Below are 26,464 nucleotides of genomic sequence, written 5' to 3' on the forward strand. Positions count from 1 at the left end.
GGTGCAGGTGGCGGGGCTGGCGGTTCTGCTGGTGACCACCAGGCCTTCACCTGCAGCCTCCGAAGGCTGAAGTGCCATGCCTTGGGTTTTCCGCCCCTTCCTCACCTTGGCAGATGCTGTTGCGACCTTGGCTCTGGCAGCTGGAGTTTTGGAGGAGGCCTTGCTGGGTGGGTCGTGCTCCTTGCCCTTGCTGCATGTCATCCTCTTCTTCACCTTGGAAGGTGGCGGAATGGTTTGGTCCTTTGCAGGGGTTGGTGACACACTGGCTGGCCTGACGGGTGTCCCCTTTGAGCCTCTGGGAGCTGGAGGTACCACAGCGGACGCCGACTTGGTGGCTGAGGTGCTGGTCTGGGTTCGTGACACCCTGGCCCGAGGGGAAGGATGGGGGGATGGGTAGGGAACAGGTCAATGTTTGTCAGAATAATCTTTTTAGACACACTGGGGCGGGAAGAGGGAGAGGGTTTGGGAGTGGAGAAAGAGGGAGTGGTGGTAGGAGGTGTCTGTCTGCTGAGTTTGGGTGAAGGTGCATGTGCTGGATGCTGTTTTGCAGTGGATGGCTGTTGGGTCGGTGGGTGCTTGCTTTTGTGTACTTTGGGAGGAGGGGTCACAGACACACTGGGAGAGGACACAGGGGACGTGTGAATGGATGTGGGGTGGTGACTGCCAGTGATGGGTGAATAGTGATGGGCGTGCTGGTGATGGAGGTAGTGGATGAGGATGTAGTGCATGCAGGTGTGAGTGGAGATGATACTGGGAGGGAGGTGGATGAAGAGGAGGAGAGGGACACAGTGGAGGCAGTGGATGTTGTTGTGTCTGCATGGGTATGGTGCTTGTGTGAGTGCCTGTGGGATGATGTGTGGTGCTTGTGTTTGCCTTAACCACTTCTGTGTGTTGATTTGAGTGAATGCTGGTCTGAAGGTGTGCTTGGGATAGGCTGGGTTTGAGGGGATTGGGACTGGGTAGAGGTTGGAGGGGGAGGCTAGACACAGGGACAAGGGCTGCCATCAGTGCAGAGGCCAGAGCCTGAAATTCTCTCTGTCGGGTCGCCACGCCAGAGTGAATGCCCTCCATGTATGCATTTGTATATTGCAAATGCCCTGCTACATCCTGGATAGCATTTAGTATGGTTGCCATCCCAACAGAGAGGGATCTCAGGAGGTCAATATCCTCCCCACTGAGGACAGCAGGGCTGACTGGGCAGGGCCTCAGGTGACTGGGGAGAAGGAGATGCCCAACCTCCTTGGTGAGCGGGCACGGGAAACACACTGAGGGGCTGCTGAGAGGGCGGTGCTGGTAGGGGGGGTGGCCACTGTTCCTGTTGTTGGGGTGGGCACAGAGGTGTCCATCGGAGGAGCAGTCGCTGTCTGTGGTCTCTTCTCCTGTCCCTGTCGTGGCGTTCCCCTCACCCTCCGTCCGACTGGTGCCCTCACCCTCGATGGATTCGGCCTCCAGGCTCATGTGGAATGCAGCTCCCTCCGTCACTGGTGCCTCTGCTCCTCTGCCAGATGATACTAATGCACACAAGGAGAGGGTGACAAAATAAAAAGGGGGGGAGCGACAGAGGATACACAAGGTCAGTGCCAGCAACACCATCACCGTTGGCGGACACAACACACAGGGAGCAGCCCTATGCACTAGGCCATGCCCAACCAGTTACTAAGATAGTCACCAGCTCATGGGGTACAATGCCTAACGCCATCAGCTGCACAACACAAACCCACAGGACACTGCCCAGTAGTAGATGCCCACTAACACTATTGGGGTAGGAGAGCTTCAGTGCCTGCCCAACAAGAGACCTACCCTGCCATTTTCGCCCTGCTCTAGGGGCACCCATATCACACATCCCCCACCCAGGTACCTCTTAACGTGAGCAAAGTCAGGAGTCAGTATCTGTACTCACCCCCTTGTGGCTGCTGTGATGCCTTCAAGCGCCCATCCAACTCCGGATAGGCCACCACCAGGATACAGACCATCAGGGGGTCATAGTGCGATGGCCACCCCTTCCTCGTTGGGAGGGCAGCCCCAGCTGGGCCTCCGCCGTCTTCTCTCCCCAGCGGCGCAGGTCCTTCCACCTCTTGCGGCAGTGGGTGCTCAGCCTGTCAAAGACCCCCAGGGTCTGCACCTCCTTGGCGATGGTACGCCAAATACCCTTCTTCTCATGGGCGCTGACCTGCAGGGAAAAGACAGCAGATAAGGGAATTAGTCAACCGTCTGGACCGTCAGACTCATGGCCCACCAGATCCCTCCCACCCCCTGATGCACATACATTGTCCAACTTACATGCTGCACTCTGGCCAGGACGTCTCTGTCCCCCCCTCTACATGTGGCTTACATACACAGCACTCCATACATTTGTGGCCCACGCATCATGCTCACAGTGTACTCACCTGTTTGTCTGGAGGACCGTAGAGTAACGTGTACTGGGGTAGTAACCCATCCACCAGTTTCTCCAACTCCTCCACAGTGAAGGCAGGGGCCCTTTCTCCAGACACATGAGCCATAGTCGCCTCTAGACACAGGTCACAGTGCACTTGCAGTGTAGGTCCTCTCCTGTTGAAGGTCAGGTAGCAAGTGAGTGGATTTATAGAAAAGGGCAGTCACGTCTGCATTGGTGCATACCGTCACCACTGGCATACATCACCATTGGCCCATGGAACCCATAGGGCCCAATGATAACCAATGTGAAGTTGCACCGTGGTCTTCGACTGCCTATGACGACGGCACACAATGCCAGCGCAATTACCTCATTTCCACTCATCTCTCCTCACAGGTCAGGCATCTGCCATTTCAGGGGGGCACAGGGCATGGCACCTAACTGCGTCACAGCAGACATTTGCATGGCAACGAACAGTCAGGTTTACATTTTGGTTCTGTAAAGAAAACAAATCATCATTAGTGCAATAGATGTGGGAATATGACCCTCTGCTTTCCGTTCTCTTCCATAGGGTTCAACCGCTGAGGCTGAATATGAGATGGCGGCATCCCCTGGTGTACAAACCCCTGGTGGACCTTGCAACAATGGAGGACAGACACATGATTATTACCTACAGACTTGATCAGGCCACAATCCAAGAACTGTGTGCCCAATTGGAGCCAGACCTGATGTCAGCTATCCGCCAGTCCACAGGTATCCCCTTTTGTGCAGATCCTGTCAGTGCTCCATTTCCTGGCAAATGGTTCCTTCCAAGCAACAGTGGCCATGGCATCAGGGATGTCTCAGCCAATGTTCTCAAACGTGTTGGCCAGAGTTTTGTCTGTGCTGCTGAAACACATGCACAACTACATTGTGGTCCCCCAGGTGGAGGATTTGGCCACAGTGAAAGATGACTTTTATGCCCTGGGTCATATTCACAACATCATTGGTGCCATTGATGGTACACATGTGGCATTTGTCCCCCCATGGAGAAATGAAAGTTTTCAGGAATAGAAAAAGCTATCACTCTATGAATGTGCAAATGGAGTGTTTGGCAGACCAGTACATCTCCCATGTCAGTGCCAAATATCCTGGCTCTGTGCATGACACCTGTATCGTAAGGAATAGCAGCATTCCATATGTGATGGGCCAACTCCAGAGGCACCGGGTGTGGCTAATAGGTGAGCCAAAGGTCCCCACACAGTATAAGTAGGTGTTTGGTTATGGGGTTGTCCCTAAGGGTTAGTGTGTGTCTAACAGCTGTCCCTCAATATTTGCAGGTGACTCTGGTTACCCCAACCTCTCATGGCTACTGACCCCAGTGAGGAATGCCAGGACAAGGGCAGAGGAACATTACACTGAGGCACATGGGCATACTAGAAGGATTATTAAAAGGACCTTTGGCCTCTTGAAGGCCAGGTTCCGGTGCCTCCATCTGACAGGTGGCTCCCTGTACTACCCACCTAAGAAGGTGTGCCAGATCATCCTTGCATGTTGCATGATGTACAACCTGGCCTTGAGACACCAGGTGACTTTTCTGCAGGAGGATGTGCCTGGAGATGGTCTTGTGGCAGCAGTGGAGCCTGTGGACAGTGAGGAAGAGGAGGCAGAGGAAGAAGATGTTGACAACAGAAGCAATATTATTCAGCAGTACTTCCAGTGAGTGACACACAGGTAAGACATTGTAGGTTCACTTTACATTTCATTTTTCTGTGGGACATTGTACATGGCAGCCTGATTTCTCTATGTGTATGGCCACTGACTGTACCCTTTGGCATCTCTATTTTCAGATCTCTGTGCCCCACTCTGGCTCCTGCTATGTGTACTGCTGCCCACCAAAGGTCATTCCAAAGTATATTTCCCTGTACATTTGAGTTGCAATGCTTTGATAATGTTGTACTAATGCATTTGTGAATCATTTGACAGACTCCAGATTAGTATTTGTTCCAAGGGTGTTTATTTAAGTGCTCATAAGCAGAGGGGGATGTGCAATGGGCTAGGGTGATGGTGGAGGAAAGTCCATGTTAGACCCAAGTCTCTTGGTATCACTGGTGCATTGTCAAATGGGGCATAGGAAGGAGAGTAATGACAGTTCTAGGTGGACAGGTTGACAGAGTGGGACAGAAGGGTGACAATCAGGAGAGTCTTATTTCCTGGCGGGGGTCTTGTCAACATTCTCTGGCTTCTGCCTGGATCACATGGACCATTTGCAGGGTGGTTCTCCTTCTGCAGAGGGTGGGGTGATGATGGCCTGTTGGTCCTGTGGCAGGGCCTCCTGTCCACTAGCACCGGCAGAGGTGGAAGGCTGGTCATTGGTTTGGCTACTGCCAGGCGGCTATTGTTGTGCCACTGCCTCCCTCAGGGACTTGGCTATGTCCGCCAGCACCCCTGCAATGTTTACCCGGATGGTGTAGATGTTAGTTAGGTCATCCCTGATCCCCAGGTACTGTCCTCTCCTGCAACTTGGCCAGTATCTGGCCCATCGTCTCCTGGCAATGAAGGTATGCTCCCAGGATGTTGGTGAGCACCTCGAAGAGAGACGGTTTCTTACGCCTGTCCTCCCCCTGTGGCACAGCAGTCCTCCCAGCTTCCCTGTTGTCCTGTGCCTCTGTCTCCTGAACCGTGTGCCCACTGCCACTGACCGCAGGTCCCTGATTGTCCTGGGTTTGTGGGGTTCCTGGGGTCCCTGTAGTGGTGGACACACTGCTGATTGACGTGTCCTGGGGACAGTGGCATGGGCCCGCTGGGTGGGTGCTGTGCTGGTGTTTCCTGAAGGGGGAGGCTCTGTGGTGGGTTGGGACTGTGGCTGGGTACCCAACTGACCAGAGGTCCTTGATGGGCCAGGTTGGTCATCCTGATCCAGGCGTGCAGAGCTGCTGTCATCACTGTGGGCCTCTTCGGGGGGACTAGATGTAGCTGGCACCTCCTCTCAATTTTTTAATTCAATTCAATTCATTATCATGTTATGGAGCTCCTGAGAGGTCCACATGAGTACAGATACAAGATCATTAATAAAAAGAAACAAAATTCCATAAAAAAAGAATACCCATTTCTTAAAATGGCAAAATAGATCAATACATACAACAATAGTTCCTTATTTAATATACATAATTCAGAATATCTGGAAAAACTAAAAAATCCTGTAACAAAATCTTTCTTTATGGGGGTATAACATAAATCTAGCGCTTCTCTGTGAGATCTAATATTAAGCTGTAAAAAAAGGGGTTTCAACCAAAATTTCCTTGGAGCGACGAGAGCCGGACAGACAAATAAGACATGAGTAAGAGATTGTACCCCTCCTTGACACAGATCACAAACACTAGTAGAGCCATCCCACCGTGAGGTGAGATCTTTCAATGGCAATCTACTCAGTCTAAGCAGGATACACAGTCACCTCACCCTATGGTTTAAATTCCAGGTCAGATAGGGTTTTACCCTTTTCATAGTTAACGAGGTAGTTAACTTCTCTAGACCTCATCTTTTATGACACACACCTCCATATCCATCAAAAAACCCTTGGACCAAGATGCTTCCTTCAGAATTTCTTTTAATGATACATAAGGACTTGAAGGACACAGCCCCAAGTCTAGTTCTAGAAGTTGAATAGCTTTGATGTAGTTTCTAAAGAAAACAGATTTTTCCCTCAGATTATTGAAGATCTCACCATAGGCCAGGTTTCTCAGTGTACAATCTTCACGATGCATGAGGTTGTGGGCCCTTCTTATCACTGCCACAAGGCCTTGCACAAAGATGTTCTTAATGCCAAATTCAAGGCGTAATGCAGCCCCAGAGACTGCATGGCTACCGGAGACCATGCGTCTCAGGATGCGGGATTCCGTTGTGTCCAAAAAGCCCCATTTGGATATGTCAATACACTCTATCGCATATAAAAGAGTTGCTGGAATCTTAACCTGATAGGCTGATAGTAAGTGGGAAAAATGGCGCTTACCATTTGCCTTTTAAAAGGCCGACAAGCCTTGGGCTAGTGAAAGGGCCTTATTGGTATTATGTTGTATATGATCAGAATCTTTTATTGAGGCCAAAAAGATCTTGCTTAAAAACTGGTATGATACTTGCTGATCCAGCTTATGTTGACCCATTACCCAGGGGGACATAACTTTTCTTCTAAGGATCTTCCCAGAGAAGCAGACCACCTGCGACTTAGCTGTATTAATTTTCAGGAAGTGCTTCTCTGAATGGGTTTTCAATGCGGCCAGGCGATGGTTTAGGCCTTTTGGGGTAAGGTCGTACACTACTATATCATCCGCATACATCAAGCAGACAATATGCCGGCCCTCCACTGCAGGGTCATCGCCGGAGGAGTTCCTGAGACTTATGGGTAGATCATGGATATAAAGGGAGAAAAGCAATGGTGCCAGTAAGCAGCCTTGTTTTAAGCCGTTTTTTGTCAATACCTTAGAAGATAATCCCTGTTCTCTGCCCATTAGGATTTTACACCAGGTTTATGAGTGTAGTGCAATTACCAATTGCAGAAGCCCAGGTGGCACCCATAGATCTTGGAGTTTTTTCCACAGTATACCCCTATCCACTCTGTCAAATGCTGTGGAATAGTTAATAAATGCTGCGTACACTTTGCCTCCCCTAGTCCGGACATACTTATCAATTATGGTTTGCATGATCAAGATGTTGTCTAAGGTGTTGTGGGCTTTTCTAAAGCCTGCCTGTTCCACTGGTAAGATACCATTTTCCTCCACCCAGTCAGTCAGTTGTAGGAGGACACTTTTTGCAAATATCTTTCCAGTAGCGTCTGGTAAGGCAATTTGTCTGTAATTTGACAGGATTGATCTATCCCCCTTTTGGTATATAGGAATTATTATACTACCCGTCCATGATTCCGGGATAATACCGTGGGCATAGCAGAGGCCAATAACTGGTTGGAGCAATTTTGCCCAGAGCAAAGGCTCACTTTTAATTAGGGTCATTGGGATCTCGTCAGGGCCCATGGCACCTGAAAAACGCATTGATGTTATGATCCCTTTTAGTTCTGTCACTTGTGGTGCCCCTGTATTACCCCTTTCTCCACCTCTATTTAGTGCTCTTTCCTTTCTCCCCATGCTGGCACCCTGATTTTCAGCGTACAGTTCTTGAATATACAGTGTCCAGACTTCCTCTGCTATCGGTATGGCTGCTAAGGATTTACGATTACCACATCCCGCCGATATAATAGCCCAGAATAGTCTGGGGTTTCTCTTTATGGCCGCCTCCCTCAGTGCCAACCAATTCTGGTCCTCCTTTTTTTCCGAATTGTCAATTTCAGCCTCGCTCTTCTTCTCTTTAATTTTGTTATTTCCCTACTCATCTCCTTAGACCTGTTCTCCAGTTGTCGACGTATTAACTTATTTATTGCTCTATTCAAGTTCAAAATAGGAAGCTGTACGTTATCCCCTCTTGTTGTAGTATGCTCGGGCTGTTTATGCGAAGCGATACGCCTTATTAAATTAGGGAATTGTACTAGAGCATCTTTCTCCCACACCTCCAGATTACCCGCGATGTTCTCCAACTCCTCTCCGGTGACGTTTAGTAGGGGTTCTGTGGGGATGAAAATGCAGTGTTATTGTGTCTGCGTGTGCCATCTTGTGCATGGGTGTGTTTCCCTGTATGGTTGTGATTTCCCTGTCAGCTTTGCCTTGTGTGAATGGTGATTTTGTGGGCTGGGTGAGTCTCTCTACTGAGCATGCTGTGGTGATGGATGTCCATGCGGGTCTGTGTTGGGGGTCCATGCTTTGGTGTTGCATGCAGGGCTTGCTATTGGGATGGGTGGGTTGTGATAGTGCGGTATATGTGAGGTGGTAGAGTGATGGGGGTGAGGGTAGGGGTAGGAGTTTGTGATGCCATGCAGGTGAGGGGGGGTAAAGTAGTAAAGATTTGACTTACCAGAGTCCAGTCCTTCTGCTACTCCTGCAAGGTCCTCAGGATGCATTATTGCCAAAACTTGCTCCTCCAATGTTGTTAGTTGTGGGGAGGAGGTAGGGGTCCACTGCCAGTCCTCTGTACAGCTACTTGGTGTCTTGCAACCACGGAACGCACCTTCCCCCGTAGGTCGTTCCACCTCTTCCTGATGTCATCCCTTGTTCTGGGGTGCTGTCCCACGGCATTGACCCTGTCCACGATTCTCCGCCATATCTCCATCTTCCTTGCAAGGGACGTCTGCTGCACCTGTAATCCGAATAGCTGTAGCTCTACCTGGAAGATTTCCTCCAAAATGACCCTTAGCTCCTCCTCAGAAAACCTAGGGTGTCTTTGGGGTGCCATGGATGTGGTGTGTCTGATATGTGTGAGGATGTGCTGGATGATGTGTGGGGTGATATGTTGGGGTGTATTCTGTGAGGTGCGTGGATGGTGTATGGTTGATCGTGTTCCTGTGGCTCAGTTTGGGTGGGTGCTCCTGGCTTGTGTCTCTCTGTGTAGGCAATCTTTTTTTTTCATTGAAAGGGTTGTGGGTATTGTGGGTGTGTGTTTTATATTGGTGTGGGTGGGTGGGTGTGGTGTGTGTATGTGTGTCAGGTGTGTGTAGTTTGAATTGTCCACTGTGGTGATGTTTTGTAAATGTGTGTGTATTTTGAGCGCCGCTGTATGTACCGCCAGTGGTTTACTGCGTTTGAAAGACTGCCGCGGTGATTCGTGGGTCGAGATACTGTGGGCGTATTCCTGTTGGCGTAACGGTGTGGGTTTGGCTATTGTCAGTTTATCACTGACCTTTGGTCTGGCGGACTTGTGTGGGTGTCTGTATTGTGGCGGATTTCTCTGTGTGGGTCATAATACACGTAGTGGTACACCGCCGCGGTCACGGTATGTTGGCGGCCATCAGCACAGTGGTAGGTGGCATTTACCGCCACCATTGTAATGAGGGCCTATGTGTGTAAGGAATGCAGACAAACTCGTACTCATTTCTTTAACTTTTAAGAAGTATGTCTTAGGTACTGTTGACAATTGCTTTACACGTGTGTGTTTCAACATATATGTGTCACAACATATATTGCACATGGTGTAAGACATAGAACACATCAAGATGCCATCTTTCATGTTCAGCCAGAAGATTACTATGATAATTAGTTAGAATATTTGTACCACCAATATGAAAACTGCACTAAATATGTATAAGAAGTATCAGACCTAAGATCAGATTATCTTGCGTACATTTTGCACTATATAGGTATAGACAGTGCCAACAAGTTTGACACTCACACGTACATTTATCCAATTTTCACCTATGGTGTTCTTCTTTGCCTACATAACAGTTGCACAGCCTTAGATTAGTTGCTAATATTCAACATGTAACATGTATATCTAAATTGGATTTATTAATACATAAGGTCATGCTTTCTGTAAAGCAAGTTGTCTTGTAGAACTTTGATTGACACATAGGTATGGCAGTGTATCCCTTTATCGTATGGGACATCACGTAGATGTGTGACTTTGTAGTACTGACCTGTAGACAACACTTTCTGTATGCACATGTGTGCATGTATGTGATTTTGCCTTGTAGGTGATTCTGTACTTATACGCATTGATTCTTTAATCATTTCTTAGCATAAGACTGTGCAGATTTTCCCTCGCTGGTGATTCTGTAGTTATATGCTATTAGACCTGGCATCCTTGGTGTGGTCTCCCTTGTCCTTTTGCCTTATCTTCCTATGTTTTGACTGTTTGCTGTACTTTGTTTTTGCTGGTTTTAGTACTCTGGGCACTTTAACACTGTGCTAAAGTACAAGTGCTCTCTGTGTAAACTGTATGTGTAATTGGCTTTTCCATCATTGACACATTTGTTTTACTAGTAAGTCACTAGTAAAGTGCACTAGATGTGCCCAGGGGCTGTAAAACAAATGCTACTAGTGGGCCAGTAGCACTGATTGTGCCCCCCATATGAGTAGACCTGTAACCATGACTAAGACCTGTCACTGCAGTGTCTGTGAGTGTACTTTTAAACTGCCAGCTCAACCTGGCAAATGTACCCATTTGCCAGGCCCAACCCTTCCCTTTTCACACATGTAAGGTTCCTCATAAGGTAGGCCCTAGGTAGGCTAATGGGCACGGTAAAGTGTATGTTAAATGAAGGATATGCATTGATGTGTTTTACATGTCTTGACAGTAAAATACTGCCAAATTTGTTTTTCACATTTACAAGAGCTATCTCTCTCATAGGTTATGATGGGGTTGCTTTTAAATAACTCTCAAGTGTAGTTTCCCTTTGGGATCAGATAGAGATATGGAGTTTTGGGTATCCAAACTCACAATTTAAAAATAGATCTTTTGATAAAGTTGGTCTTTAGGTTGTCAGTTTGAAAATGCTAGTTATTAAAAGTGGACATTTTCTTGCTTAACCATCCTATGCCTTTTCCTGCTTGTCTATTCCATGTCTGGGTCAGGCTGAAGGTTGGACTGTTTGTGAATCTCCACTAGACAGTAAAACAAAGGGAGCTGGGGTATAACCTGCATATCCTGATGAGTCTACTGGGCTTGAGTGGGGAGGGAGGAGCTGACAATTACACCTGAGAGGGCTGTGCCTGCCCTCACACAATGCAGTTTCCATCCCCTGGTGTGTGTCTGAAACCAGGCCTGGGAAAAGCAAGATATTGTCAATAACCGAGACTTTCCTTTGAAGTTTTCCTACTTCAAAAGCAGAAAGGGGTATTTGTAGTGGATCCAAAACCCCAGACTTTTAGATTACTTTTGGATCAAGAATAACCTCTGGCAAGGAGAAGAGCTGAAGAGCGGGAGGAGGAATACTGCCCCTTTGCCTGTAAGTGTGCTTTGCTGTGTTGGTCTGCAGCTCCTGCTTCTGCCTGAGAAAGGACAAAGACTGGACTTTGAGATGTTTTCCTGCTTGTGAAATGTCTCCAAGGGCTTGGACTGAGCTAGCCCTCGTTCTGAAGTCTCAAGGCCATCAAAGACTTCCTCTGCCAGCATCTGGACTCTCTTGCTGAGACTCCCACCATGCCAGGTGGGTCCTAATCCAGTCCCTGGGCCCTTGAAAGGAGAAGATGGTGGAAACACAACTGAAACCCATGCACAGGAACCATGTGGGAGAAAAATTAATGAACCACCTGCTTCACAGCTGAACATTCAATACACCACCTGCATCGTGACTGGAAACTCAACGCAACACCCTATTGCAGCTGCTGAAATCGACGCATCACCCATGCAGCACGGCTCTTCATCACGGTGCGGCCAGATTTTGCATGCATTGTCAGTCGGCGTCCAAATCAACGTGAACCTTCTGGGATCCGTGATGCGAGTCCGGAAATCAACACATTGTTTTATTGCGGGAGAGTCAAACAACCCATCCCCTTCCCGACCTGAGAAGAGATGACGCACAGCCTCACTTGCAAGTAAGGAATCAGCACATTGCTGACTTTTCCTACACACGCTCACCTGTGTGGCTTTATTTTTGACACAAACCAAGTACTTTGTGTAGCATCAAAGCATCCATTGTTGTCTATGGCGTAAGACTCTTTTTTAATTTAAAAATTCATAACTTTAGTGGTGTGTGTTGGAATTTTGTTGTTTTGGTCTTGTTGCTATATCTAAACTGATGTTTATTTTGTAGTGTTTTCACTCTATCACTGTGTGTGTTGGCAGAAATACTTTACATATTGGCTTTGAGACAAGCCTGACTGCTTGAACCAAGCTACCAAGAGGGTGAGCAGGGGCTATTTTGAGTGTGTATCTCAATTGCCTTGACTGGAGTGAGGGTCCCTGCTTGGACAGAGTGCAAACTGACTGCCAACCAGAGACTCCATTTCTAATAAATGCCTTGATTCTTTCATTTCTTAGCATGAGACGGTTCAGATTTTGATTGTAAGTACATTGTGATACCTTACCTTGGTTGCATTTCACCTCGGTTGTTTACTAGTGCATAACTTCTTTCAGCATATTTATTCACTATGTCAGTTTTACATTGATGGGCAGAGATGCAGGAAATATAGGCAACTTGAGACACTAAATTGTGCATCTATTACATTGATGAGGTATGGTAATGTAGCTTATTATCTATGTGCACATGGTTTGATACACTTTGAACTTTTGTTATCACATATGTACCTAGAGTTGAAATGTACAGAAGATTTGATAGTGCACTTCCAGTGCATGACATACATGGAATTTAGAAGTTCATTTTCCATTTGTGCTCCTAATGCTTTGATCAACATACAGATATACTGCTATGTGTGGGACATATGCTTAGGATCACATGATTTGTTTAATGACTATTGTTTTAGTGCAACATTGACAAATAATCCAGACTTGCCACACCATTGCACATACACACATCTCACACTTTCACAAGATGTATCCTTTGTTATTATATTCTATTATACAAAATTGTGGAACGCAATTTGTCAGTTCATATGTTCAACATTGTAGAAATTGTGCTCTATTCACTCACACAGTGTGAGATGACATAGTACTTCTCATTGTGGGATTTCTCGTATTTCCATTGCAGAATTGGTGAAGGAATTACACATTGTGACATCATTAGCTATGTATTAGAGTAAGATACTACCAGTATATGCACATGACTCAATACCCAGCCAGACACAAACACCGAGATGGCTATTTTGTCATACCTTACAACTTATTGGTTGGTATATTGAATAGTTTTGCTTTCCTTACAAATGAGTAGGCCATTCCTGTATCTGTCATTCTGAAACTGCTCATTGATGGCATGGCGGAAGATGTATGCATCATCTGTACTTTCTGGAAATTTTGCGAAGGCATTGATTAACATTCCATGATGGCCCACTATCACCTCTACCTTTATTGAGTAGGTGCACTTGCAGTTTCTGTAGAGGTGTGATGTTGCTGCAGATTTCACAAATTGGACATGTGTGCAATCTATCCACCAATCATATGTGGAAGTCTAGCAATTCTGTAGAAGTCTTACTTAGTATCAATTTGTTGTTGGGTAGTTTTGGGAATAGAAGGTAATGGGGTGTGAGTTTTATGATGGCATCCAACACAGAAGGGAGAAAGGCAGAATATGTTTCCTATGAAATGCCAGCCAATCTGGATGATGTGATTTGGAAGAATCCTGATGCCTCCATGCATAGCACAGCTATTCATTTTACATGTGCTGGGATGGCATTGGGCGTTGCAGTTGCTGATTGGAGACTTGTCACTATCTTCTCCATCAATTTCATGATGGACTTCTTCTTCAGTCTGTAGAACTGTATGACCTACTCCTCACTGAGGTTAATGAGGGATGTGCGCTGCCAGGGAGCAGACTCCTTCCCTCCCTATTTGGTTGTCTCTTAGATGCTCCCACTTAATTAACTTAGGGACTACAAATTAAAATCTACTAGGAGGCATGCAGCACATATTGTGCCACCCACTTAAGAAGCCCTTCAAAATATGTCTCAGGCTTGCCATTGCAGTCTGTGTGCAGCTTTTTACTGCCATTTCGACCTGACAAAATGAACCATTTTGTCCAGGCCTGAACCTTTCTTTTTAATACACATGTTACCCCTAGGGTAGACACTAAGGGGGTGATTACCGCCGCCCGCCTCGCGGGAACCGCCATATGGCCGCTCTGCGGTCGAAAGACCGCGGAGGCCATTCAGGCTTTCCCGCTGAGCTGGCGGGCGACCGCCAGGAGGCCGCCCGCCTGCCCAGCGGGAAACCCCTCCCCACGAGGAAGCCGGCTCCGAATGGAGCCGGCGGAGTGGGTATGTGCGACGGGTGCAGTTTGCACCCGTCGCGTATTTCAGTGTCTGCATTGCAGACACTGAAATACACAGTGGGGCCCTCTTACGGGGGCCCCTGCAGTGCCCATGCCATTGGCATGGGCACTGCAGGGGCCCCCAGGGGCCCCGCGGCACCCACTACTGCCATCCTGTTCCTGGCGGGCGAACCGCCAGGAACAGGATGGCGGTAGGGGGTGTCAGAATCCCCCATGGCGGCGCAGCAAGCTGCGCCGCCATGGGGGATTCCAAGGGCAGCGGAAAACCGGCGGGAGACCGCCGGTTTTCCTTGTCTGACCGCGGCCAAACCGCTGTGGTCAGAATGCCCTGCGGGGCACCGCCGGTCTGTCGGCGGTGCTCCCGCCGACCCTGGCCCCGGCGGTCTGAGACCGCCGGGGTCAGAATGACCCCCTAAATATCCCATAGGACATGGTGTGTTGTATTTAAAAAGTTGGACATGTATTTTTAAGTTTTACATGTCCTAGTAGTGAAAAATACTGAAGTTCATTTTTCCCTAGTGTGGGCCCTGATGGCCTCGGCAAGTGTGAGTCCCTTATCTACAAGTGGTGCCTCCCCAGGCCCTTGGCCCTTGGTTGGCATAAGAGTACACTCCTCTGGACACAAAGAATAAATGTGTACATCTTTCCCACTGGATTCCCGCTGTTGCCTGCTTCTCTTTACTGGGGGCCAGGACAACAAGGCCCACAATGCTGCTGGCTCAGAAGGAGGGGCCTGGCTTATCAAAAGCATGCTATGAGCAAGCTGCATGGAACACACTCCTTTCCTGCTGGATTCCTGCAGTTGCCTGCTTCTGTTTACCGGGGGCCAGGACTACAAGGCCCACAACACTGCTGGCTGAGAAGGAGGGGCCTGACTCTTCAAAACAACACTGAGAGCCCGCTGCACAGACAAGCGCAGGACACACCAAGCTGCATGCCTGGGCAGAGACTGGGCCAGGAGCATGTCAATCTGTGCCCATCTGCATCTGGAGGAGGCAGGGCTGATCCCTCTCTGTATTAATCAAGTCCCAATCAGCACTATGACATAGGGACATGGGGAAGTGGTAAGAATCATTCACTTCCCCAGAAGGTAAATCTTGATGTTCCCAACAGTGCCTCCTTTCTCTCCATATCATTTACTATTTTGAACAAAGAAGTAAATAATGTGGAGGAAAGTCTTGTAAACAAACAATGGGAACTGAGGGTGGAAGCAAGGTGGATAATCTGCCTGACCAATCTTGGGGAGAAGCAGGAGATGAAACTTTGTGATATATTGCGGGACTCAAGCAGACCAGGGTCAGGTAATAGAAGATTCTTTGGGGATTCAACATGTCTCCTCTCCAGATAATAGTGGGCTATGGCCAGCTAAGAAGTCAAAAGGGCCTTCATAAGGCAAAAGCAAAAAATCATGCCCAAGATAGCCAAGGTAACTCAAAAAACAGAATCGATTTCGCAGAAAAGGAAATAAGCAATGGTGGACAACAGTTCCTTGATGTAATTGCTAGATGAGGTGACGGACTTAAAAGTCCAGGTCCAGACTATCGTGGACATTACTCTGTGCTCCCTTGAGAAGAATTTAAAGGACTTGGTTAAACCTGTTGTAACTAGATTGGAGTCTTTGGAGTTAACTATGAAACAGTTGTCAGCCTTGGATGTTGTGCAGAGGATAAAGGGAAAGGGGAAGAGTGAGGGGGAAGCTTTAAAGGGTGTAAAGTGGTGTGATCTCCAATTACCCTGTCTGGGCTTCCTAATAATTGCAGTACAAGTCCCATGTTCCAAGTATCAGAGTAACCACTGATGTATGTAAAGTGAAAGGAGATACTCCTGGTTAGAAATTAAATGTAGGGGCCTCAGAGAGGGCTGGCAGTAGTGAAAAATGATTGCACCTATCACCAGAATGTAAATGGTACTTGATTGTTTTAAAAGTTATTCCACCTCTAGCCATAGCCAGGCTGAAGGATGGGAGGAGCTTAGAAATAAGGTAAACACTGGATGGACAGGAGAGCTGAAAGATGTCAGTACATCACAAAGTGTATCATTATGATACGAAAGATGCATTAGATTGGGTTGGGGCCAAAACACAAATAAAAAATGATTGTGTAGTGTTTATTTCAAATTCAGCCTTTGTGGTAGAGAAGGTCCTAAAATCCTTAGCCAACTACCCAGGGCAATACAGAAAGATGTCCATGGTTTCTCTGGGGTACTTCTATAGACCATTTAAGCTCACTTGCAGGTTCAATGTTTTAATAGTAACCCATTGAGACCCCAAGAGGTGGGATCTAGTTCAAACTTGAAACCATTACGTGGACATAATAACCGATTCCTTCCCCTAAATAATTTTGGAGTAACAGATTGACTGTCTCTATTCAATTAGGGTATTGGTACCAAAATGGGGGATATGATTAGAATTAGTAGATGGAAGGTTGGGAACATAGGTTGCAATAGGAGGGTTGTTGCAGATGGGGTGAGTAGCTCTGACTGTAAGGGATGGAACCTGAGGTTTTTAAGCAAGAATATTGCTGGGGTAAGTAGAAAATGTGAGAATGTGGATTGGTGTGCCTTCATTCAGCATTTTCCCATTGTATGTTTGCAGGAAACATGGATGACACCTTTATTCTTTGTTGATGTCCATAGTACCATCATTGCACCGGCCACAGCATCCAATCAAGGGAGAGAGTAGGGGGGCAGGTGATTCTTATTGCTAATAATATGGTGGGCACACTGTGTCACAAAACCGTGAAGTCGTCAAACTTTTAAATGGTTTGTTATAAGTAGATGAAGGGAAAAAACTCTTGTTAATTAATTTTTATAACATTTTTGATAATGCTATTGTGAATTTAATCTCTGCCGTAGAAAATTAAATGGCTATATTTTTAGATTCATGTTCTGGGAATTTGTATACAGTCAGGGTTGGGGATTTTAATTTAAATGCTGCACTTTAAATGCCAAGGGAATCTGTGGCATGATGGGTGTCAAAGATGATTTTTCGAACTCAAGGTACAGGGAAGTCCTTAATAATCTTTTAATTAAGTGGCATTGTCAGTTTTTCTCAGACTTTTACAACACATCTCAGATGAGGTGTCCATTTTTCGTGGGGCACAGGTAAGTAAGAACCATTGTTTTTATGCTGGGGTCAGTCTGTAGCTATACTCCCCTTCTAGTAGACTTTGACATACTGTTCAGTAAGGGTGGGAATTGCCCGTTGAGAGAGTTAGGGAGTGGCGGAAGGAATAGGGTGGCTCTAAAATGGAGAACAGTCAATAAAGACAATAAAGTGAATTTTTAAAGAGAGTTAGTTGATTCACATAGGAATCTGATTGAGTTGTACCTTGATTAGAACACCCTGAAAAATATTATAATCTGGCTTTTGCTTTTTAGAAGTCTAACATATAAGCTGGGTTAATGCACCCCTTAAAATGTTAAAAACCTCAGGTCAGTTTGATCCAGACTCTGGAGAAGCACATAAAGCCCTAGGGATATTGTCAAATCAGTCCCAAGAGTCACAGGGGATACTAAAGAGTGTAGATAACCCTATAAGAAGACACTCATATAGGAAACTAATGCTCAGGGACAGGGCTTGAAAGGATTTAATGAAACGATGCATGCAGTGTGACAATGTTGCATTTTGGTGAATTGTCAACAACCCTTCCTTATGGGAGAATCGAGGCACATTGACTGAACATAATGTTTTTCCTGTAGGGGACTTCCAGTCCCAGTTGTTGCACCTGGAGGCACTCGCTTCTTGCCACCACCCTGCCGCACCTAAAAGGGGGAAGAGCCCTATCAACCAAACGCTTAGAGAACATGTAAGAGCCCGGTTGTGCAGGAGTGTCTTTTGCCAGTAGAGGACTACCAGTCCGAGCTGTCATCAGCCCGGAGACACTTGCATCTTGCCACAAATCCACCGCACTTGAAAGGGGAAGGGGCTATAATCCTGAGTGCTTAGAGCACCTGCAACAGCCCTGCTGTGTGGGAGAATTGTTTGCCTCTAAGGGACTACCAGTTCCAGTTGTCATCATTCATGGTGGAGACAGCATCTTGCCACCAACCTACCGCACCTGAAAGGGAGAGTAGTCACAACCCTCTAGCGCCTATAGCTCCTGCAACAGCCCCACTGTGCTGTAGACTCATTTGCCTGTATGGGACTACCAGTCCCAGTTGTCATTGTGCTTGGAGGTACCCGCATCATGCCACAAACCCACTGCACCTGAAAGGGGAGGAGCCATAACCCTAAGTGCATATAGTACCTGCAAAAGCCCCACTGCATGGATGCCTGAGGGCTACACACAGACAAAGCCTGGGACAATGGAGGGTCCATCTAAGCCCATGGAGGCCAGGAGAGGCGGCTGGGCTGAGCCACCCCTATGAAACCCCTACAAAGGTAAAGTTATTGACCCTGTTAATTTCTTTGGAGTTTCTTTGCATGTCTGATGGGTCTGGATGTGGTGGCTGGCCTGCCTACAGTGAAGAAAGGCCCCAGGTCAGCAGGAGAGAACTGTGTTATGAACATAATCAATGACCTCTTGGAGGAAGTTGAGGCAGAATAAAAATCCAAACCCTGCCCCTAAATGAATCCCCCTGCCTTGTCTAGAGCAAAAGTCCAAGGAAGAAGGTCCCTGACATGTTCAGGAAGCCAACGGTCCCTGCGTCTGTCCCACATGTAGCCTACTCAGAGAGTTGACAGGAGCCAAATATCATTAAACTGGATTACAGGGACAATTCTGAGGCTATTGTTAATCCGGCTATCCCTTTTCAAACTAGCTACTCAGTAATCTGCACATGAAAGGAAGGTGAAAAAGGAGGGTAGGGGGAGGAGGAGGTAGTTTGTGCCGATGCTGAGCAGCCTATTGCAAAGGATGTTGGAGGTAATTATAGAGCTGAAGGATGAGGTCCGTGACTTGAAACGGGTTAAAAAAGTTCTGGAACGGAAAATGGAAGAGACATTGTTAAGAAAAAACTCAGCTCAGATTGTGCAGGCCGATGGGGGATGTAGGTGGGAATTGGTATCAAGGCCTCATAGTATTCCTACAGCCCATAGTCCCATAATTCAGGCAGAGCGTCCATCCCCTAACCTTAGAAGGTGTGGGAAGACAATTCATGTGCATCTGGTTCATTTGGGAGCAAGGCACTAAGGCCCTCATTACAACCCTGGCGGTCAGTGTTAAAGCGGTGGTAACACCGCCAACAGGCTGGCAGTAAAAAAAAATGGGATCATGACCATGGCGGAAACCGCCACCACAGACATCCACCTTAACACTCCGACCGCCAGGGCGGTAGCAACAAACACCGCATCGGTCACCGCCAACAGATAGGCGGAAGACAATGTACCGCCCACCCTATAATGAGAGGCCAATCCGCCACCTTTTCCGGGGCGGTACCAACGACATCAAAAGCATGGTGGAAACGGTACACTGAAGGGGAACCACTCACCTTCCGACACTCCACGAAGAACCAGGACGCCATGGAGCCTGAATTGCAGGACTTGCCCATGTTGGTGTATCTACTAATACACAAGGAAAGAGAAAGAAGGCGGCAGCGATGACGACTGTGAGTACTGCATCTTAGCACACAGGGGAGGGGGGAGGTAAAAGAGAGTTACACACACACGCAGTATGCAACACCCCCACCCTCACCCACAACACCATACACACTAACACATCCAACAACATCCCAGATACAACCCATCGCCCCCTGGAAGAACACAAGGACAAAAGGAAATTAATTTAACCAGTAATATTTTTGAACAATCAGAGACAGCAATCGAATAAAAATAAATCAGTATATACAAATATTTACATTATGTATAGATGGCCATACACTGTCCCTTGTAAATGTTTGTGGACCAGTGGGCTAAAAAATCATGGGCATAGCCCACACATGACACCTGCCTCAAAACTGAGAGAACTTGCAGGGGCATCAGGTCTAAAAAACACAGGCACCTCAGGGGGAAGGGGAAGCACCCCAGCCAGAATATGGTACTATGCCACTGTTTGGTCCTGTGGAGTGCAAAGCCACAGTCTCTCAAGTGGGTCGTTTGCCCACTGCTTGGTCCTGCGGAGTGCAAAGCAAAAGTCTCTCAAGTGGGTGGTTTGCCCACTGCTTTGTCCTGCGGAGTACAAAGCCACAGTCTCTCAAGTCTCCCAAGTGGGTGGTTTGCCCACTGCTTGGTCCTAGGGAGTGCAAAGCCACAGTCTCTTGAGTCTCCCAAGTGGGTGGTTTTCCCACTGCTTGATCCTGGGGAGTGCAAAACCACAGTCTCTCTAGTGGGTGGTTTGCCCACTGCTTGGTCCTGGGTATTGCAAGGCCACAGTCTCTCAAGTGGGTGGCTTCTCCACTGTTTCTGGAGGGGGCATTTTGTCCAGTGTGCTTCATCCTGCCACTGGTTCTGGAGGGGGCCTTGTGCCCAGTCTGCTTCATCCTGCCAAGGATTGGGTGAGTGGATGCATATTTCCACTGGTTCTGGAGGGGGCCTTGTGCCCAGTGATGCAGCCCTTGGCTTGTGGCAGTTCCCATTCCCTCACCTGGGTGTCAGAGCCATGAGATGTGCACGGAACAGGTAGCATGATACTCCATGGAGGCAGAGCCACACTCCATCCTGCGGCAACTTAGGCTGCAAACTGCTGGTGGTGCCAATGCTGGTGGTGCTGCCTCATATGGTGTGTGCAGGGGCGAGGACGTCACCTGCAGTCTCGGACGGCTGCCCAGTGGGGATGCTGCTGATGTCCGATGTAGTGGCACCTGTTGGGCACGTGTCGGTGCAGGTGGCTGCAGCGGTATCTGCAGGTGTGCCCATGGTGCAGGTATCTGTAGTAGTGGAGGGAGACACCATACCGTCTCCGGCAGCCTCGGTTGGCTGATCACTGTCATTGTGGCAGCAGCGGTGCAGTGGGTGGTGCAGATGGCGGTGCAGGTGGCGGTCATTGCAGCAGTGCTGACGGTGGTACAAGTTGCTGGCCTGTCTGGGGAAATGGTGGTTACCAGCCCAACACCAGGAGGCTTTGTGCCCTGAAGTGACTTGCCCTTGCTTGTATGTCCTTTCCCCACCTTGGTAGTCGCTGCTGGGACCCTGGCACTGTCCTCTTTGGGTTTGGATGATGGCTTGCTGGGTGGGTGGTGTGACTTTTCCCTGCTGAATGCAAGCCTATTCTTAACCTTGTGGCGGAATCGAGTGGTCCTTACCATCTGTAGGTGGCACACTGGCAGCCCTGATGGGTGCCCCCTTCGATCCTCCCGGACTTGCATGGACCACAGCGGATGCCGATTTGGTGGCTGAGGCGCTGGCCTGGGATCTAGACGTCCTGGCCCTAGGGGAAGGATGGGGGGGTGTAGGGAAGAGGTTTATGTTAGCTAGGAAAAGTTTTTAAGACACACTGGGACGGGAAGATGGAGGGGATGTGGGAGTGGAGGAAGAGGTAGTGGTTGTAGGGGGTGTACGTCTGCTGAGTTTGGGTGAAGGTGCATGTCCTGGAGGCTGTTGTGAGGTTGATGGCTGTTGAGTGGGTGTGTCCCTGCGTTTGTGTACTTTGGGAGGAGGGCCCACAGACACATTGGGAGAGGGCACAGGGGACGTGTGAATGGTTGTGGGGGTGGTGATTGTTCGTGAGGGGTGTGTTGTGATGGGCGTGCTGGTGATGGAGGCAGTGGCTGATGATGTAGTGCATGCAGGTGTGAGTGGAGATGATACTAGGAGGGAGTTGGAGGCAGAGGAGGAGGGGGACACAGTTGAGGCAGTGGTTGTTGGCATGTGTGCATGGGTATGGTACTTGTGTGAGTGCCTGTGTGATGATGTGTAGTGCTTATGTTTTCCTGAGCCACCTTTGTGTGTTGATGTGTGTGCATGCTGGTCTGAAGGTGTGCTTGGGATAGGCTGAGGTAGAGGGGATTGGGTTGGGGTAGTGGAAGTTGGATGGGGAGGCTGGACATATGGACAAAGGCTGCCATCAGTACTGAGGCCAGAGCCTGAAAAGCTCTCTGTTGGGCCGCCACACCAGAATGAATGCCCTCCAGGTATGCATTTGTTTATTGCAAATGCCTCTCGACACCCTGGATGGCATTCAGAATGGGTGACTGCCCAACAGTGAGGGATCTCAGGAGGTCAATAGCCTCCTCAGTGAGGGCAGCAGGGCTGACTGGGCAGGGCCTGAGGTGCCTGGGGCGAAGGAGATGCCCACCCTCCTGGGTGAGCGGGCACAGGAAACACGCTGAGGGGCTGCTGGGAGGGCGGTGCTGGTACGGGAGGTGGTGGCTGTACCTGTTGTTGGGGTGGGCACAGAGCTGTCCACCACCGCCAGGGTGCTTCCATCACAGTAGGAGTCGCTGTCACTGGTATCCCCTCCTGTCCCCGTCGTGGAGCTCCCCTCGCCCTCCGTCCCACTGGTGACTTCACCCTCTGTGGATTCACCCTCATGGGCCATGTGGAATGCAGCTCCCTCCGTTGCCGGTGCCTCTGCTCCTCTGCCAGATGATACCAATGCACACAAGGACTGGGTGTCAAAACAGGAAGGGGGGTAGACAAAGGATACACATGGTCAATGCTAGCAACACCACTACCGTTGGCGTACACAACACACACTGAACTGCCGTATGCACTAGGCCATGCCCAACTACTCACTAAGGTAGTCAACAGCCCATGGGGTACAATGCTTACCGCCAGGACCTGACACCCACAGGAGCCTACCCAGTAGTATTTGGCCACTTGTACCTTTGGGGTAGGGGTGCTTTAGAGCCTGCAAACAAGGGACCTACCTTGGCATTATCGCCCTGGCCTAGGGGCAGCCACAGCCCACATCCCCCACCCATCTAGTTCCTAAAGTGCGCAAAGTCAACCTTCTGAAACTTTACTCACCCCCTTGTGGCTGCTGCTCAAGCGCCCATCCAACTCGGGGCCACCTCCAGGATGCGGAACATCAGGGGGATCATGGTGCGACAGGCACCCCTTCCACGTTGGGAGGCCAGTCCCAGCTGGGCATCTGCCGTCTTCTTGGTCCAGCGGCACAGGTCCTCCCATCTCTTGTGGCAGTGGGTGCTCCGCCTGTCAAAGACCCCCAAGGGTCCGCACCTCCTTGGCGATGGCGCACCAAATACCCTTCTTCTGGTGGGTGCTGTCCTAGAGGGTAAAGACAGCGGAATGTAATTACTCACCTGTCCGGACCGTCATACCATTGCCCACCAGTTCCCACCCATGCCCTAATGCACATACACTGACCACCTCTCATGGAGCAGTCAGGGCAGGACGCTTTAGCACCCCCCAACATGTGGCTTACATCTCTCCAAACAGGCATTGCCCACTCATCATGCTCGCAGTGTACTCACCTGTTTGCCTAGAGGACCGTAAAGTAGCGTGTACTGGGGGAGGACCCCATCCACAAGTTTCTCCAATTCCTCTGCAGTGAAGGCAGGGCCCCTTTCCCCAGACACTCGAGCCATTGTCTCTTCCAGACGCAGGTCACAGCAGTACTAGCAGTGTAAGTCCTCTCCTGTTGATGGTCAGGTATCAAGTGAGTAAATGGGTAGAAAAGGGCGGTGACGTCTGCGGCGGTGCGTACCGTCACCACCGGCGTACATCGCCATTGGCTCCTTGAACCCATAGGCCCCAATGATAACCAATGAAGAGTTGCGCGGCGGTCTTCGACCACCTATCGCGACACTGCACAATGCCAGTGCAGGTACCTCATTTCCCCTTGTCCCTCCTCACAGGTCAGGCAGCCGCCCTTTCAGGGGGGCACATAGCATGGCACCTAACTGCATCACAGCATATATTGGCACATATACTGAATCTTGATTTCACACATTGCTTCTGTAACATTAATTCAGACACAGTTGTGCAATCTATGTGGTAAATTACCTTCTGCTCACCGTTCTCCTCCATAGGCTACAACCCCTGAGTCAGATGATGAGATGGCAGCATCCTCTGGTATACAGACCCCTGGTGGACCTGTCGACAATGGAGGACAGACACATTATAATCACATACAGACTTGATCGTGCCACAATCCAAGAACTGTATGCCCACTTGGAGCCAGGCCTGATGTCAGCTATCCGCCAACCCACAGGTATCCCCCTACTAGTGCAGGCCCTGTCAGTGCTCCATTTCCTGGCAAATGGCTCCTTCCAAACTACAGTGGCCATGGCATCAGGGATGTCTCAGCCAATGTTCTCCAATGTGTTGACCAGGGTGTGGGCTGCCCTGCTGAAACATATGCGCAGCTACATCGTGTTCCCCCAGTTGGAGGATTTGGCCCCAGTGAAAGCTGACTTCTATGCCCTGGGACATATCCCCAACATCATTGGTACCATTGATGGTACACATGTGGCATGTGTCCCCCTCTGCAGAAATGAACAGGTGTACAGTAATAGAAAGAGGTATCATTTTATGAATTTGCAAAAGGTGTGTTTGGCGGACCAGTACATCTCCCATGTGAATGCCAAATATCCTGGCTCTGTGCATGATGCCTATATCTTGTGAAATAGCAGCATCCCTTACATGATGGGCCAACTCCAGAGGCTCCGGGTGTGGCTAATAGGTGAGCCCAAGGTCCCCACACAGTATGAGTAGGTGTCTGGGTATGGGATTGTCCCTAAGGGTTAGTGTGTGTCTCACAATTGTCCCTCGATATATGCAGGTGACTCTGGTTACCCCAACCTGTCATGGCTACTGACCCCATTGAGGAATCCCAGGACAAGGGCAGAGGAATGTTACAATGAGGCACATGAGCGAACAAAGAGGATTGTTGAGAGGACCTTCAGCCTCCTGAAAGACAGATTACGGTGCCTCCATCTGACAGGTGGCTCCCTGTTCTACTCACCTAAGAAGGTGTGCCAGATCATCGTGGCATGCTGTATGTTGCACAACCTGTTATTGAGACGCCAGGTGCTGGAGGGTGAGCCCGGTGATGGTCTTGTGGCAGCAGTGGATCCTTTGGACAGTGAGGAAGAGGAGGCAGAGGAAGAAGATGCTGACAACAGAACAAACATTATCCTGTAGTACTCTCAGTGACACAAAGGTAAGAGACTGTAACTCTTCTACACATTCCAGTATACTTTAGGACATTGTACATGGCAGCCTCTTACCCTCTGTCTATGGACACTGACTGTTCCCTTTGGGTTTCCTTTTTTCAGATCTGTGTAACCCGTTCTGGCTTCCGCTATTTGTACTGCTGCCCAACAACTGTCATACATTGGTATGAGTAAATAAACATATACGTTGCAATGCTTTGCTAATGTTGTACTAATACATTTGTGAATCATTTGACTGACTCCAGATTGGTATTTGTTTCAAGGGTGTTTATTTATATGCTAATAAGTATAGGGGTATGTGCAAGGGGCCTATGGTGATGGTGGAGGAAGGTCCATGGTAGAGTCCAGTCCCTTGGTATCACCGGTGCATTGTCCAAAGGAGCATAGGAAGGGGAGGAATGGCAGTACAAGGTGGACAGGGTAACAGAGTGGGACAGAAGGGTGACAATCCGGAGGGTCCTATTTCCTGGCGGGGGTCTTGGCAATGTTCTCTTTCTTCTGCCTGTATCGCAGGGACGTTTGTGGGGTGGTTCTCCTTCTGCAGGGGGTGGAGTGCTGGTGGCCTGTTGGTCCTGTGGTGGGGCCTCCTGTCCACTAGCGCCGGCGGAGGTGGAAGACTGTTCCTCGGTTTGGCTAGTGTCAGGGGCCCTTTGTTGTGCCACTGCCTCCCTCATGGTTTTGCCCATATCAGGCAGCACCCCTGCTATGGTGACCAGGATGGTGTAGATTTTTGTGAGGTCATCACTGATCCCCATGTACTGTCTCTCCTGCAGCCAAGGGGTATCCTGAAACTTGGCCAGTACCGTGCCCATGGTCTCCTGGGAATGATGGTATGCTCCCATGATGTTTGAGATTGCCACGTGGAGGGTCGGTTCCCTGGGCCTGTCCTCCCCCTGTCGCACAGCAGTCCTCCCAGCTTCCCTGTTGTCCTGTGCCTCTGTCCCCTGAACCGTGTGGCCACTGCCACTGAACCCAGGTCCCTGATCGTCCTGGGTTAGTGGTGTTGCCTCGGGTCCCTATAGTGGTGGACACACTGCTGATTGACGTGTCCTGGGGACAGTGGCATGGGCCCGCTGGGTGGGTGCTGTGGTGGTGTTTCCTGAGGGGAGAGGCTTTGTAGTGGGTTGGGACTGTGGCAGGTCAACCGACTGTCCCAGATGGGCCAGGTTGGTCATCGTGATCCAGGCGTGCAGAGCTGCTGTCACCACTGTGGGCCTCTTTTGGGAGGGGACTGGATGTAGCTGGCACCTCCTGTCCGGTGACGTTGGGTAGGGGTCCTGTTGGGATGCAAATGCATTGTTATTGTATCTGTGTGTGCCGTCTTGTGCAATGGGTGT

The sequence above is a fragment of the Pleurodeles waltl genome, chromosome 7 (genome assembly GCF_031143425.1).
Source record: "Pleurodeles waltl isolate 20211129_DDA chromosome 7, aPleWal1.hap1.20221129, whole genome shotgun sequence".
Taxonomy (NCBI): domain Eukaryota; kingdom Metazoa; phylum Chordata; class Amphibia; order Caudata; family Salamandridae; genus Pleurodeles; species Pleurodeles waltl.